The sequence below is a fragment of the Sciurus carolinensis genome, unplaced genomic scaffold (genome assembly GCF_902686445.1).
Source record: "Sciurus carolinensis unplaced genomic scaffold, mSciCar1.2, whole genome shotgun sequence".
Taxonomy (NCBI): domain Eukaryota; kingdom Metazoa; phylum Chordata; class Mammalia; order Rodentia; family Sciuridae; genus Sciurus; species Sciurus carolinensis.
This window is the reverse complement of record NW_025920201.1, coordinates 550,086-565,310: the sequence shown is the minus strand read 5'-3', so window position 1 is coordinate 565,310 and position 15,225 is coordinate 550,086. Positions and strand designations below refer to the sequence as shown.

Sequence of the window (15,225 nt, the reverse complement as noted above, 5' to 3'; positions counted from 1 at the left end):
TTTCAGGTATAGCATACAGTAGGTACTATTTTTAATAGGCAAAAGTAGAGCATATAGGTGAACATGTTTCTATGTAAGCAGATCTCTGAAGGTTTCCTTGATTCTAGAAATGTCTGCCCACTGAGTAACCAGCACGCACAAGTACAGATGTTGGATATCTTGCCACATGGGTGCATGTGTTTATGAAATATTTATCTGCTCATATGTAGCCTTCTTTGATAATGAGGATGAGGAATAGGTATAATGATGTACACAATTGAGTTTGGAAGTGGAAACTAGATCACAACTGGGTTCTTTTGTACTCTTCTGGCAAGCTACCAGTATTCTCAGGTATTCCACTCTACTTCATTCAATTCAACTTGATTCCGTTCCATTGCATTTCACTCCACCCCATTCCATATCATTCTGTTCCAATTTATTTTGTCTCATGGCTGGAACCCTGTGGAGTAGTCCAATGATAAAGGGAAAATTGTTGGTTCACCAGGAGTCCCCATAAAAAGTGTTTCATGAGGGTCAAATCTTTTGAGTACTTAAAACAAAAGTTCCACTTGAATCTTGTGTTATCGGCTGAAAATGTTCAAAACATTTGTAAGAAATTCCTTTACTTTTATTCAAACTAAGTTTCCCCAAGATACTTGGCCATGAAAACATTTTAAAAATTTAGAATATACTTGTCGTGGCTTGTGTAACTATTTTAGTGGAACCTGTAGGATTGTTATATGTGGTGGCTGGTTGGGTGATCTAGAACTGGTCCCCAAATTTAAGTGTCCAGGTAGATTGGCACTTTTAGTACAAACTGGGTACCACTGGCATCTTATAAATATTAAAGACCAGGTGTAGAAATTGATCATGTAAATGGACTTAGATTCTAGTAATTACTCTAGGGATTTAGGTGAGGTATGAAAGGGAAAGCTTTGAAGGGAGAAGGTGCATTTTTTTTGTACTGCTTGGTTTGAAGTTTCAAGGGCAACCAAAATTAGCTACTGAAAATAGCTCTCAACTTTTTAAAAATCAGAGAACATATATCTGAAGATATTCAAATGAAAACTCATGTCTATAGCTATCTCCAAACTTTTCCAGTGATCCTATCCAGGATCCTGACTCTTACGCTCTGGACAAAATATTTAGTTCTTGAATGTTTGAAGACACTAAAACACAGGCCAGGCCTCAATCTTGTGGTGTCTAGATTAGGAACATAAAAGCCAGTGATTCTACAAAGGGTTGCTGATGTCCCTTACAGGAATTTGGTTATTTCAGTGCCTTGTGTGTTATCTAAGTCAGACTAAGAGGCCTTTTATGAACATGGCTGGTTTCAATATTCCAGATAAACATGCAGTCATGAGAAAGGTAACACAGGGAACCAGGACAGTAGTTGACTTATGGTTGGAGTTGATGGTAGAGAGAAGCCTATGTCAGAGTGAGGACAGAGCATCTATGCTCTTTTTGCAGTTCGTATTAAGATCTAGAAGAAAGCTTGCTCTCATCAGAAAGACCTGGTGTTGGAGCATGAGAAAACAGCTGTGAAGATTAAGTTTCAAACTGGTTGTGAGTTCTCTGGATGAAGCTGAGACTGCATCCTCGATCCCAGAACCACAATTAAAACAGTGGCTTATGCTTGGAGAACAAGTGAAATTTAAACAATGAACCAAAGCCACTGACTGCCTCTCATCCTCAAACAGTCTATGGCCAGAATTGGGTCTGGGTGTTAGTTGAAGGGCTCAACTTTGATGTTGGTTCTGTGGTTATAGATGAAAAATTTTGAGGATAGTAGGTAGGGGTTCATCAATTTATACTGATCTAATTGCTCACTGTTTACCCTTATAATGGATTAATGTTAGAAATCAATAGAATGACATAATTAGAATTAAATAATGGTGTTTGAAAATATTCCAGAGTCCATTGATATTATACCATAAATATGTCAGCATCCCCATGAACAATTAAACAGAAACACCCACAAATATTCAACAGCATTAGATTCATAGTGTGATATGATACTGTTTATGGCATTTTTCACATTTCTAATACACTATAGGAGTATATCCATTATTCTATTTCTATTTAATTAAAGTTTTAAAGTTTTTTAAAAATCATTTATTTCCTAGTTATGGAACAATTTTTTTAAAAACTTACTTTTTCATTAAAAAACATATTTTCATTCTTATTCTACCTTTCCATCCTTCTTTTCTGTTTCCCTTAAATGTTTATTTTTCTGGAACGGGCTTCTCATTAAATTTTATTTTAGACTGTTTGTGGTTTCTGCATCATAGGATCCTTGTGCCTCAGTGATTTCTTTCTTTATAAGTTTTTTCTATTTTTTTAACAAGGTTGTGTACGATTTTCTCTCCTTTCCTATAAGGTAAGTAGGGTGAATGGAACTTCCACTTTATAGACAAAGGATCTGAGAGAAAGAGGCAAACAAAGATTTATCAAAAGACTTCTGTGATATGTGGAAAAAATTTCCATGGAGAGTTTTCAAAATCTCAAAAATCACAGGGTTAACCCTGCACTCAAGAGATTCTCTGGTGTTGATTGAAATTTGGGCAACTGGGATTTTCTCTTGCATGTTTAGGTTTGAGAGTCCCCTACCCAAAGTATATTCCATCTCTGTGACCTCATTTATCACAGCCAGAAGCACTGTCATCAAATTCACCTTCTTAATAGCACAGTATCTGCTTGGCCACACAGATAATAATGATCCAGGAAGATAGAGTTTCAAATTAACCTTGTGGGAAGCAGTTGTTAACCATCACCTGCCAAGGAAACAGGAGGAAACTGGACACTCTTTTGATATGTTTGGAGGTGACAAAAAATGACACCTCTTAAAATGACTCTTTTAGGGAGTTTATTTGAATATCAGCACAACTTGAGGCCATCAGATTGAGATTATGAGCACTTACTATCATTTCTTCTATAGTAGTTTATTGAATCTTGTCACATGGCATAATAAATCTACATTACCTGAAATCTAACTATATATTTATTCCACAATTTGTAGATAATTAAGGCAGGTAAGAGCCCTGGTTAATGCCTGCAATTTCTCCCACATATAATTTTTTGTTGGTTATTTTGTTCATTTTATGGGAGAGACAGTATCAAGTTTTCATCCACCACATATGAATGCTTTCCTTGGGTTGGTGGTGTCCATTTTATATCCAAGTCTCAGTACAGCGGGGAAGCAAATAGTCTCACACAGGTTATGATTATCTATTCTTTAGGTGAAAAACATGGTAGAAAACTAATCTCCTCCACACAAAAGATGATGTGATTATCTGGGAGTTTAGAGACCATACTTTCGGGAAAGAAGAGGTGAGCCATGGGATTTTGATGTGTCATAGCCTGGAGAGAAGAACCAATTGTTAACATGAAATACTGTAGTGGTTGGACCAGGGTTGATCCGCAGAGGTTTTGTGGCTGTCTCTAATTGGGTTTCCCAAAAGTGGACCTTGAGACAAGATCTTGGGTCCAAATATTTATTTGGGAGGTGATGCCAGGATGAATGGTGTGGGGAGTAGAGAAGTGAGACAAGAAAGCCAATAAAGTGTGTGTTTATGAGTGGGTCACAACACTGGGCAGAGGGGTCACTCCTGCTGGGTACCCTCTGTCTTTCCAAGAAGCCGGGGAATTTAATTCCAAGCTTTTATTTCACCATGAGGACAAAGAGGTACATATTGCTGTTGCATGTTTGAGAACTGTGGGGGCTTCAGGTGTCCTCTAGGGTGTGTTGAAATCTTCTGCTTTGATTAGGAAGTCCTTATAGCTTAGACTACTCTGGGATGTACTCTGATATGCCTGACAGATCTCTTAGATACTTAGCTCACTACAGAATTGAAGATGGTGAAATGCTCAACTTGTTCAAATATTTGTACACTGCTGATAATCTCATCTATTAACAGATGATTTTGGCATTCGTTAATTTGTATATATTTATTTATTTTTTTAAATCTTGAACTTATTTCATCCTTTTACATTTGTTTGTGTGCTTCAGAAAGTAAAGAGTGTGTGTGTGTGTGTGTGTGTGTGTGTGCACACATGCACTTGTGAACTTGACAATATGCTTAAACATTAGTCACTAAAGGAAAATTGGTTGGACATGTGCATGGGTATGTGATATAAAACACCATGCTCATTGACATGAACTTAAGATGAAATGGCAAACATCTTCATTAGAAAATTGCCTTTCTGCTCAATGTGATATGTATAGTATGGAGTATTTTCTTGAAATGGAGTTGAGCTTAATGTAGATGCTGGATGGGAACCATGTACTTTTCTTAGAACTTTTATTTTCCCCTTAAGTCCTTCTTACTGAGTGGTCTGTGTGTTAAAATTAGGAACAGAAAAGTTGACTGCACCAAGCCTCCCTGTATTGGAATGCCTTTGATAATGATCATGAACAGTGAGAGCCAGTGTGGGCAACTGTGTTAAAGACAAAGTCTTTTCCCCACATGACCTGGGGGAAGGACAGATGACCTTGCACAGCAAAAGCTTGAGAAAGGCAAGTGAGCATGCTCCTGAAAGTTAGTTAGGATGAGAATCTCAGAGAGCCATTTGTGTCAAGTCTGGGCCGAGTTTGTAAAAATATGAGAGAAGTGCCAGAATTAATCAGTCATAAACTCTACATTTTCAAATAAACCATAGACAAAAAATTGATTTATCATTTTTCGCTATTTTTCATTATAGTATGATTTGGCAGGTTAAGAGCCTAGTGATTTTAGACTGCTGGTATGAAGGCAACGGATTTTTTTTTTTTTTTTTTTTTTTGCTACTTGGACACATTTTCAGTAGACTTGGAGGAGGTTCAGCCTGAAGAAATGCATAGTTCAAATAGCCAGTATGGTCTGAATATATTAAAATGTATATGGTATTGTTGTCACTTTAAGGTATTCTATTTTTCTTTTTTTCCCAAGCAATCAAAAGATGTTTATTTTTTAAAGAAAGATCTGTAAATAAATAATTTTTTCAAACAGCTTTACTTTCATAGAGAAAACGTTCTACGGAGGTTGACTAAGATTTTAATATTTTAAATTGTACCATCATTAAATAAGGTGGGACACCATATGAATTTCATTGTACTGGAAGAAATGCAAAGCACTTTTTAATATAAAGTATACAGAGCATTCTAGTCAACTACAGCTGTGTTACAGCTATGTGTTCTTTTGGATTTGGTCCAAAGGAACCTGAGTCTGTTTCCAGAAAGAATGAAAAATGTTACAGACACTTGATCAGTTACTCCTCACTTAAGAATGCACAAAAAAGGCATTCCTTGTAGATCCCACTGAATCCAGTTTCCCAACACTGATACTTTCCTTTTCCCTTTCCCCCACCTCAGTTCACTTTGGGTTCCAGGTTCTTGAAACAGGCATTCAGATTTTCTTCAGAAACACATGTCCCATGGTCAGATGAACTACCCAGTTTTCCAGTAAGTTGTCACCTCTTCTGTTCCCAGCTCTCTGCCATATTTAGGTTCAAATATTTAAGACCTTTTAAAGCTTGAAGATTTCCAGTGTAAAAAGCTACATCTGCTGTGTCCAACCCATTTTGAGGTCCTCCATCATTTATCATATTTAAGTGAGATAACTGCTTTTTCAAGTGAAGTTTATAACTTGTATTAATTCTTAAAAATAACACCTGTGTTTGTTCTTCTGGAAGAAGATCAAATATAGCTTCATGCATTTTTGCCATTTGCTTACAAATATTCCTGAAATAGGCAGAAGGAAGGGGAGCTTTCACTTCATGCTTTGATAATAGCTTGTCAAATAAGCTATCCATTATTGCTACAAGCTTAGCTGATATTTCAGCAATGTGGTCATGGTAATCTTTAATGATATGATCAAAATGCCTAAGCATGTTATATTGCTTAGGTGGTAGTTGAGCTTCAGAATGAGACCAGATCACAGGAATGTAGTGCACAATTAATTGCAAACATCATGAAGAAAGAGCCAAATTTTTTGTAGTTATTGTTTTTAGTCCAACAACTTACAATGCACCAGCTCCAAGAACTAACTGGCAACTTCTTGAATTGAAGTACTTCAATAAATCTGACAGATGAGTAAGCATGTCAGTAGTAACAAATGGGATGTTATCCACACACTGGCAATATTCAAGGATAATTCTTATTAATAGCAATACAGTTCCAACAACAGTATATTGTTGTCCCTCGACAATGAGAACTTCAGCTAGTTTTCTTTCTTCCCCTGATTTTTTTTTTCAGGTAAAGCAATCTTTCCATCTGATATAGAATCAACAAGATCCTGAAATTCTGCAGTAACATCAGCTTGTTTCCAGCAGTCATTGTCTAAGACAAGGCTGAGCTTGGTTTTTTTCTCTTCATGAAATCTATTTACAAATTTATTAGCTTGGCTTTGAAGTGCTCCAAGTAATGACATACTTTTTCTTCCACTGATCTGTTCTGTCTCTAAAATGAATGTTTCCATTAATCTAGAAAGTGTATGAATTCCATGGAATTTAATTTCTTAAGAAAACCATCCTTTGCTCTTGACATGAGAAATTTGATGGCTTGATCATGACATATATCTGAGGCACTATACAGTAACTCTTGGATATTATTTGCCAGCTTCCCCAGTTCTAAGTCAGTTAATTTCATGTTTTCACTAACTATAATATCCATACTCCTGGAGTAGCAGATGATGATGTCCACTCTGCTAGATGAAGAATCAGTAGTACATTCTGGTTCAGATACCGAATCACTGCTGCAGGGCTCGCTATTTGGAGATGCATTTCTTTGTGAGGTAGCATCAACTACTATAGGCATTAATTTGCCCTCACTGAGTGCATCAATTATAAACATGCCTTCCTGGATTAAATAAGCCACCTCTTTGTCCAACGAATTATCTTTTGTAGCATTATTCTGCTATGAAATCTCCTCCAATTCTTGAGTTTTTGTCAAGAACTGAGAGAACAACATTGTGAATGATATTCAATGTTGCTTTAAGTCTCTGTAGGAAAATTTTAAACTTAGAAAAAATATCCTTCAACAGATCAAACCACTGAGGAAAATTCAACATTCTCATCTGATCTGCAAGCTTCATAACATCTTTGTCTATTTCTTCTATTTGTGAAAACTTCTTAATCAAACACTGCTTAATGATATTCTTTGCTGTAATAATCATTTCTTCACCATAGATATCTAAAAAAATTAAGTTTTCTTTGTTTTAAAAGTCCAAATACAAGAGATACAAGTCTTTCCTCTCCTAAAATTTGACAGTCATCTTCCAGTGGACTATTTAAGTCACTGTGCGAGTAAGTAGAAAATTCTGCAACCATAATTTTATCAATCAGTTTTTCTAATTCACAAAGTTGTGATCCCAAATGCCTTTTCTTGAAGCAACTTTGAGGAAGCTGCATCATGACTTCCTTTTCCACCAGCAGTATTAAAATGAGACCATGGTAAAACTGAATTAAAAGTTAAGGAATCATCCAAGGCAAAATCTGGTTTCATAAAAATCTTAGGTACTTGCTCCAGATCTGTCCTGGATTTATCATGAGTATGTAAAAGAGTCCTGTCAAAGGTATCTTTAGGAGGACAAATATTCTTGCATCTCTCATGCATCTTCTCTCTCTGAGAGATTTCCTGTTGATCTGTGGGAGGTAGAATAAAGGTATGACTTCGATGTCCACAAAGTCCAATCCCCATGTTTTTCTGAAGAAGTCAGATTCTCTTTTTGCTAATCTAGGATCATTTAGTGCTGCTGGGAGATTTACTTTGGAATGATATACAGTCCATCTATTTTGATCTGTAACTAGAGATGGGATAACACATAAACTATCTGAATCACCTGTGGGTTCCTAGGGACATACATCTGGCAGTGACTGCACAGGTCGAATGTGTTTTGTTGGATCTACCTCTTTTTTAAAGAAAACATCACTGCTGCTTCCTTGAGGCACTGGTGAAGAACTGTGACTTGAAGCCATTGCATAAAATCACCACTCAACTGCGGTCCCCAGCAGCCACCCCAGAGCGAGGCCTAGTGCATCGCCGCCGCCTCCGGCCCTCCACGTCGAACCGAGGCTGCTGCTCCGCCGCCGCTGCCACCCGGAGCCCCGCCAGGCCGAACCGGCTTCCCGCCTCTGCCTCGCGCCTACTGGCCCGTCGGCCTGGGGAGCACAGGGCCGCCCTCTGGAGCCCAGCTGGACGCGGGAGTAAGAGGCAGCAGCGGCGGCTCCCTCACGTCTCTCCCGGGTGTCCTGTCAGCCAGCAGTTTCCCCCGGGCCCTCAGCACCGCCTCCGCAGCTCCTGCCACCACCTCTCCCACATCCCCGGCCTCCAGGGGAGCCGCCGCTGCCTTCGCTGCCATGCAGCGACCACTGCCCCTGGGGCTTCTGATTCCAGCTCCACTGCTTCTCCTCACCCCGCCCGCCCGACCTGGCAGGGTCGGGGAGATGGCGTCGGAGGCTGCCGCGAGGCCGCCGCAGTCCCCAGCCCACAATCCACCGCGCGGCTCCGCCAGGGCGGGAGGACCTTGGCCCTGACCCGGGGGAGAGCTGGAGCCTCGGTGAGGGGTCTCGGTGAGGGGTCGCGGCGCGGGCCGGCGGGCCCTCCGCGGGCGCAGCCGCGTTCCCCCCAGGCGGGGAATACCCCGCGCTGCTCCTCTGCACCTCCTCTAATAGTACCACAGGCAAAGACAAAAATCCTCGCTGAACTCCACTTCTCCCCACGACCCTTACCCCCAACTGAGGCAGGATGTTAGGGATGACAAGATGCCGGAATGTGGTATTCTATTGTTCTATGTCTGTGTTTTTCTCCATATATGTTAAATAAACATGTATATAAAATACACATTTTAAATTCGTATACATATTATATCAGTCAAAATATTGTCAGAGAAGCTGAGACCATGCTAGTTATTTTAACAGAGAAAATTTAATACATGAAATATGTTAAACATATATGGAAGATTAAAATTTGTTAGAGAATTAGCAAATATTTCATGCAGCTACTACCTTGGGCTATGGGAACAAGAGGACGACATACGTTTAGGAAAAGATTGGAGGAGGGACTCTGCAAAACTGAATCTAAAGGGATGTGATGAGACTAGTTCTTAGCATGTAGGGCAAGAATAAATGCATAAAACCATAGTATTAAAGGCTGGAATCCAAAATCACTGCTAGGTGAGAAAGCAATGGTAGGTAATGTGGATTGGAAAAGAAAACCAACAGAAAAAGGCAAAACTTCCTCCAACTTCCCATCATTCAGTCTTCCTCTAGCACCCCTTACTTGTCCATACTAGCAAAGATCAGGTAGCAACACTGAAATGGTCTGCAGAACTCCAACCCCAGCATCCACACCAGCCTCTTGAAGGTGACCTTAGAGGTGAAACACTACAACCTAATAATCACTGTGCATACATAGTGGATTGAACACTTTGAAATTGCCAATGCCCTTTTAAAGTATTTTAATTCTATAAACTATTTTTTTCAATCCACAATTTTTTTTTACTGTTTTTTTTTATTGTAAACAAATGGGATACATGTTGTTTCTCTGTACATGGCGAAAAGGCATACCATTTGTGTAATCATAAATTTACATAGGGTAATGTTGTTTGATTCATTCTGCCATTTTTTCCCTTCCCCCCACCCCTCCCATCCCTCCCCTCCCTCTATACAGTCCTTCCTTTCTCCATTCCCTGCCCCCTTCCCTAAACCCAACTCCAACCCCAACACTAACCGCTCCCACCCCCCATTATGTGTCATCATCCACTTATTAGCGATATCATTCTTCCTTTGGTTTCTTGAGATTGGCTTCTCTCACTTAGCATGATATTCTCCAGTTTCATCCATTTGCCTGCAAATGCCATAATTTTATCATTCTTTTATGGCTGAGTAATATTCCATTGTATATATATACCACATTTTCTTTATCCATTCATCAATTGAAGGACATCTAGGTTGGTTCCACAATCTGGCTATTGTGAACTGAGCAGCTATGAACATTGATGTGGCTGTATCTCTATAATATGCTGATTTTAAGTCCTTTGGGTATTGGCCAAGGAGTGGGATAGCTGGGTCAAATGGTGGTTCCATTCCAAGTTTTCTAAGGAGTCTCCATACTGCTTTCCAAAGTGGCTGCACTAATTTGCAGCCCCACCAGCAATGTATGAGTGTACCTTTCTCCCCACATCCTCACCAACACCTGTTGTTGCTTGTATTCTTGATAATCGCCATTCTAATTGGGGTGAGATGGAATCTTAGGGTGGTTTTGATTTGCATTTCTCTTATTACTACAGATGTTGAACATTTTTCCATATGTTTTTTGATTGCTTGTAGATCTTCTTCTGTGAAGTGTCTATTCATTTCCTTAGCCCATTTGTCAATTGGATTATTTGCATTCTTGGTATAGAGTTTTTTGAGTTCTTTATAGATTCTGGAGATTAGTGCTCTATCTGAAGTATGATTGGCAAAGATTTTCTCCCACTCTGTAGGCTCTTACTTCGCATTGCTGATAGTTTCCTTTGCTGAGAGAAAACTTTTTAGTTTGAATCTATCCCAGTTATTAATTCTTGCTTTTATTTCTTGTGCTATGGGAGTCCTGTTGAGGAAGTCTGGTCCTAAGCCAACATGTTGAAGCTCTGGGCCTACTTTTTCTTCTATAAGATGCAAGGTCTCTGGTCTGATTCCGAGGTCCTTAATCCATTTTAAGTTTAGTTTCATGCATGGTGAGAGATATGGGTTTAGTTTCATTCTGTTGCATATGGAATTTCCAATTCTCCCAGCACCATTTGTTGAAGAGGCTATCTTTTCTCCATTGCATATTTTTGGCCCCTTTGTCTAGTATGAGAAAATTGTATTTATTTGGGTTTGTGTCCATGTCCTCTATTCTGTACCATTGATCCACCTTTCTATTTTGGTACCAATACCATGCCGTTTTTGTTACTATTGCTTTGTAGTAGAGTTGAAGATCTGGTATTGCAATACCCCCTGCTTCACTCTTTCTGCCAAGGATTGCTTTAGCTATTCTGGGTTTTTTATTCTTCCAGATGAATTTCATAATTTCTTGCTCTATTTCTGTAAGGTACATCATTGGGATTTTAATTGGAATTGCATTGAATCTGTATAGAACTTTTGGTAGTATGGCCATTTTGACAATATTAATTCTTCCTATCCAAGAACATGGGAGATCTTTCCATCTTCTAAGGTTTTCTTTAATTTCTTTCTTTAGTGTTCTGTAGTTCTCATTGTAGAGGTCTTTCACCTCTTTTGTGAGATTGATTCCCAAATACTTTATTTTTTTCGAAGCTATTGTGAATGGGGTAGTTTTCCTAATTTCTCTTTCTGAAGATTCATCGCTTATGTATAAAAAGGCCTTAGATTTATGTGCATTGATCTTATATCCCGCTACTTTACTGAATTCACTTATGAGATATAAAAGTTTTCTGGTGGAATTTCCTGGTTCCTCTAAGTACAGAATCATATCATCAGCAAATAGGGATAGTTTGAGTTCTTCTTTTCCTATTCGTATCCCTTTAATTTCTTTGGTCTGTCTATTGCTCTGGCTAGAGTTTCAAGGACGATATTGAATAGAAGTGGTGAAAGAGGGCATCCCTGCCTTATTCCACTTTTTAGAGGGAATGCTTTCAGTTTTTCACCATTTAGAATGATATTAGCCATGGGCTTATCATAGATGGCCTTTACAATGTTAAGGAATGTTCCCAATATCCCTATTTTTTCTAGTGTTTTGAGCATAAAGGGGTGCTGTATTTTATCAAATGCTTTTCCTGCATCTATCGAAATAATCATGTGATTCTTGTCTTTAAGTCTATTGATATGGTGAATTACATTTATTGATTCCCTGATGTTGAACCAACCTTGCATCCCTGGGATGAAACCCACTTGATCATGATGCACTATCTTTTTAATATGTTTTTGTATGTGATTTGCTAAAATTTTGTTGAGAATTTTTGCGTCGATGTTCCTTAAGGATATTGGTCTGAAATTTTCTTTCCTTGATGTGTCTCTGTCTGGTTTAGGAATCAGGGTAATATTGGCTTCATAGAATGAGTTTGGGAGAGTTCCCTCCTCTTCTATTTTCTGGAATACTTTGAGAAGTATTGGAATGAGCTCTTCTTTAAAAGTTTTGTAGAACTCGGCTGAGAACCCATCTGGTCCTTGACTTTTCTTTGTTGGTAGGCTTTTGATGACTTCTTCTATTTCATTACTTGAAATTGGTCTATTTAAATTGTGTATGTCCTCCTCGTTCAGTTTAGGCAATTCATATGTCTCTAGAAATCTGTTGATGTCTTCGAAATTTTCTATTTTGTTGGAGTATAGATTTTCAAAATAGCTTCTAATTATGTTTTGTATTTCAGTCGTGTCTCTTGTGATATTTCCTTGTTCATTCCGAATTTTAGTGATTTGGGTTTTCTCTCGTCTTCTCTTTGTTAGTGTGGCTACAGGTTTATCAATTTTGTTTATTTTTTCGAAGAACCAACTATTTATTTTGTCAATTTTTTGTATTGTTTCTTTCGTTTCAATTTCGTTGATTTCAGCTGAGTTTAACTATTTCCTGTTCTACTACTTTTGGTGTTGGTCTGTTCTTCTTTTTCTAGGGCTTTGAGCTGTAGTGTTAGGTCATTTATTTTTTGAGTTTTACTTCTTTTATTAAATGCGCTCCATGAAATAAATCTTCCTCTAAGTACTGCTTTCATAGTGTCCCAGAGATTTTGATATGATGTTTCTTTGTTCTCGTTCACCTCTAAGAATTTTTTAATTTCCTTCCTAATATCTTCTGTTATCCATTCATCATATAGTAACATATTGTTTAATCTCCAGGTGTTGGAGTAATTTCTGTTTTTTACTCTTTCATTTATTTCTAACTTCAATCCATTATGATCTGATAGAATACAAGGTAGTGTCTCTATCTTCTTGTATTTGCTAACATTAGCTTTGTGGCATAATATATGGTCTATTTTAGAGAAGGATCCATGTGCTGCTGAGAAGAAAGTGTATTCGCTCTTGGTTGGATGGTATATTCTATAAATGTCTGTTAAGCCTAAATTATTGATTGTATTATTGAGATCTATGGTTTCTTTGTTCAATTTTTATTTGGAAGATCTGTCCAGTGGTGAAAGAGGCGTGTTAAAATCACTTAGTATTATTGTGTTATGGTCTATTTGGTTTCTGAAATTGAGAAGAATTTGTTTAACATACATGGATGAGCCACTCTTTGGGGCATAGATGTTTATGATTGTTATATCTTGCTGATTTATGGTTCCCTTAAGCAGTATGAAATGTCCTTCTTTATCCCTTCTGACTAACTTTGGCTTGAAGTCCACATTATCTGAAATGAGGATGGATACTCCAGCTTTTTTGCTGAGTCCATGTGCATGGTATGTTTTTCCCCATCCTTTCACCTTTAGTCTATGGGTATCTCTTTCTATGAGGTGAGTCTCTTGCAGGCAACATATTGTTGGATCTTTCTTTTTAATCCAATCTGCCAGTCTGTGTCTTTTGATTGATGAATTCAGGCCATTAACATTCAGGGTTATTATTGAGATATGATTTGTATTCCCGGTCATTTGTTTCATATTTAAAATTTTTGACACATCTTGGTTCCTCCTTTATTTGACAGTTCCTTTAGGATAATTCCTCCCTTTGCTGATTTGCTTCTTTGTTTTTTATCTCTTCCTCATGAAATATTTTGCTGAGAATGTTCTGTAATGCTGGCATTCTTTTTGTAAATTCTTTTAGCTTTTGTTTATCATGGAAGGATTTTATTTCATCTTCGAATTTGAAGGTAAGTTTTGCTGTGTATAAGATTCTTGGTTGGCATCCATTTTCTTTCAGAGCTTGAAAAATGTTGTTCCAGGCCCTTCTAGCTTTTAGGGTTTGGATTGAAAAATCTGCTGATATCCGTATTGGCTTCCCCCTGAATGTAATTTGGTTCTTTTCTCTCACAGTCTTTAAAATTCTGTCTTTATTTTGTATGTTCATTATAATGTGCCTTGGTGTAGGGTCTGTTGTAATTTTGTGTATTTGGAGTCCTATAAGCCTCTTGGACTTGATTTTCCATTTCATTCTTCAGATTTGGGAAATTTTCTGATATTATTTCTTCAAATAGATTGTTCATTCCTTTAGTTTGTTTCTCTAAGCCTTCCTCAATCCCAATAATTCTCAAATTTGGCCTTTTCATGATATCCCATAGTTCTTGGAGATTCTGTTCATGATTTCTCACCATCTTCTCTGTTTGTTCAACTTTGTTTTCGAGGTTAAATATTTTGTCTTCAATATCTGAAGTTCTGTCTTCCAGCTGTTCTATCCTATTGGTTATGCTTTCTATGGAGTTCTTAATTTGGTTTATTGTTTCCTTCATTTCAAGGATTTCTGTTTGGTTTTTTTTTCAATATCTCTAACTCTTTATTGAAATGATCTTTTGCTTCCTGAATTTGCTCTGTTAACTGTCGATTGGTGCGATCGTTCAATGCCTGCATTTGCTCTTTCATCTCATCGTTTGCTTCCCTAATCATTTTAATTATGTACATTCTGAACTCCCTTTCTGTCATTTCTTCTGCCATGCTGTCGTTGGATTTTATTGATGTAACATCTAGATTTGTTTGGGGCATTTTCTTCCCTTTTTTTCTCATATTGTTCAGGAATCAGTGGGTCATTAAGATATTGCAGATTTCCTCTATCGACTTATAATGTCCCTGAAGATTGCTAGTATATCCCCTCTTATCCTTCAGTAGCCTGAAGTCTTGGAGGAGGTTGATAATGCAGAGCTCCACGAAGAAGCTGCCTCTCTAGGGGTGGTGACCCTCAGGTGGCGTATATTCCCTGCTAGTGGGCAGAGGTGCCTCCACTTGTTGACCAATGGACATCCAATGGGGAACTAGTCTGCAGGCTGAGGCAAGGCCTGTTTGTGCCTGTGTCTCTGGTTTTACCGTCCCTGTGGGAAAACCTCCCCCAGCTGGGAAGACTCACTCGGTGGGGACGTCTCGCTGGTCAGTTGCCCTCCTAGAGGTTCCCCTCAATCTACAACTACCGCCTGGGCTGGGCTGTCTTCCTCTGCAACAATCCTAGGGGCCCAGACCTATGTCCTGAGCCTGGGAGCCTCACCCTTCGCAGGCGAGTCTCCTTAGGCTGCCTCTCCCAGAGAATCTGCCCGCAGCCCTGGAAACTTCGCTCCGCCCCTAGGCGTGTCTCTGTGCGGTTCTTCCAGCAAGAAGCCACCTAGCTCCTGGGACCCTGCTCTGCACCAATTGCCTGGCTGTG

General features: G+C 38.6%; 1 pseudogene; it reads right to left on the bottom strand.

The window, feature by feature from the left end:
• Positions 1 to 5,427: 5,427 nt before the first annotated feature.
• Positions 5,428 to 7,956, bottom strand: LOC124974991 (vacuolar protein sorting-associated protein 54-like; annotated as a pseudogene).
• Between the last annotated feature and the right edge of the window lie 7,269 nt (positions 7,957 to 15,225).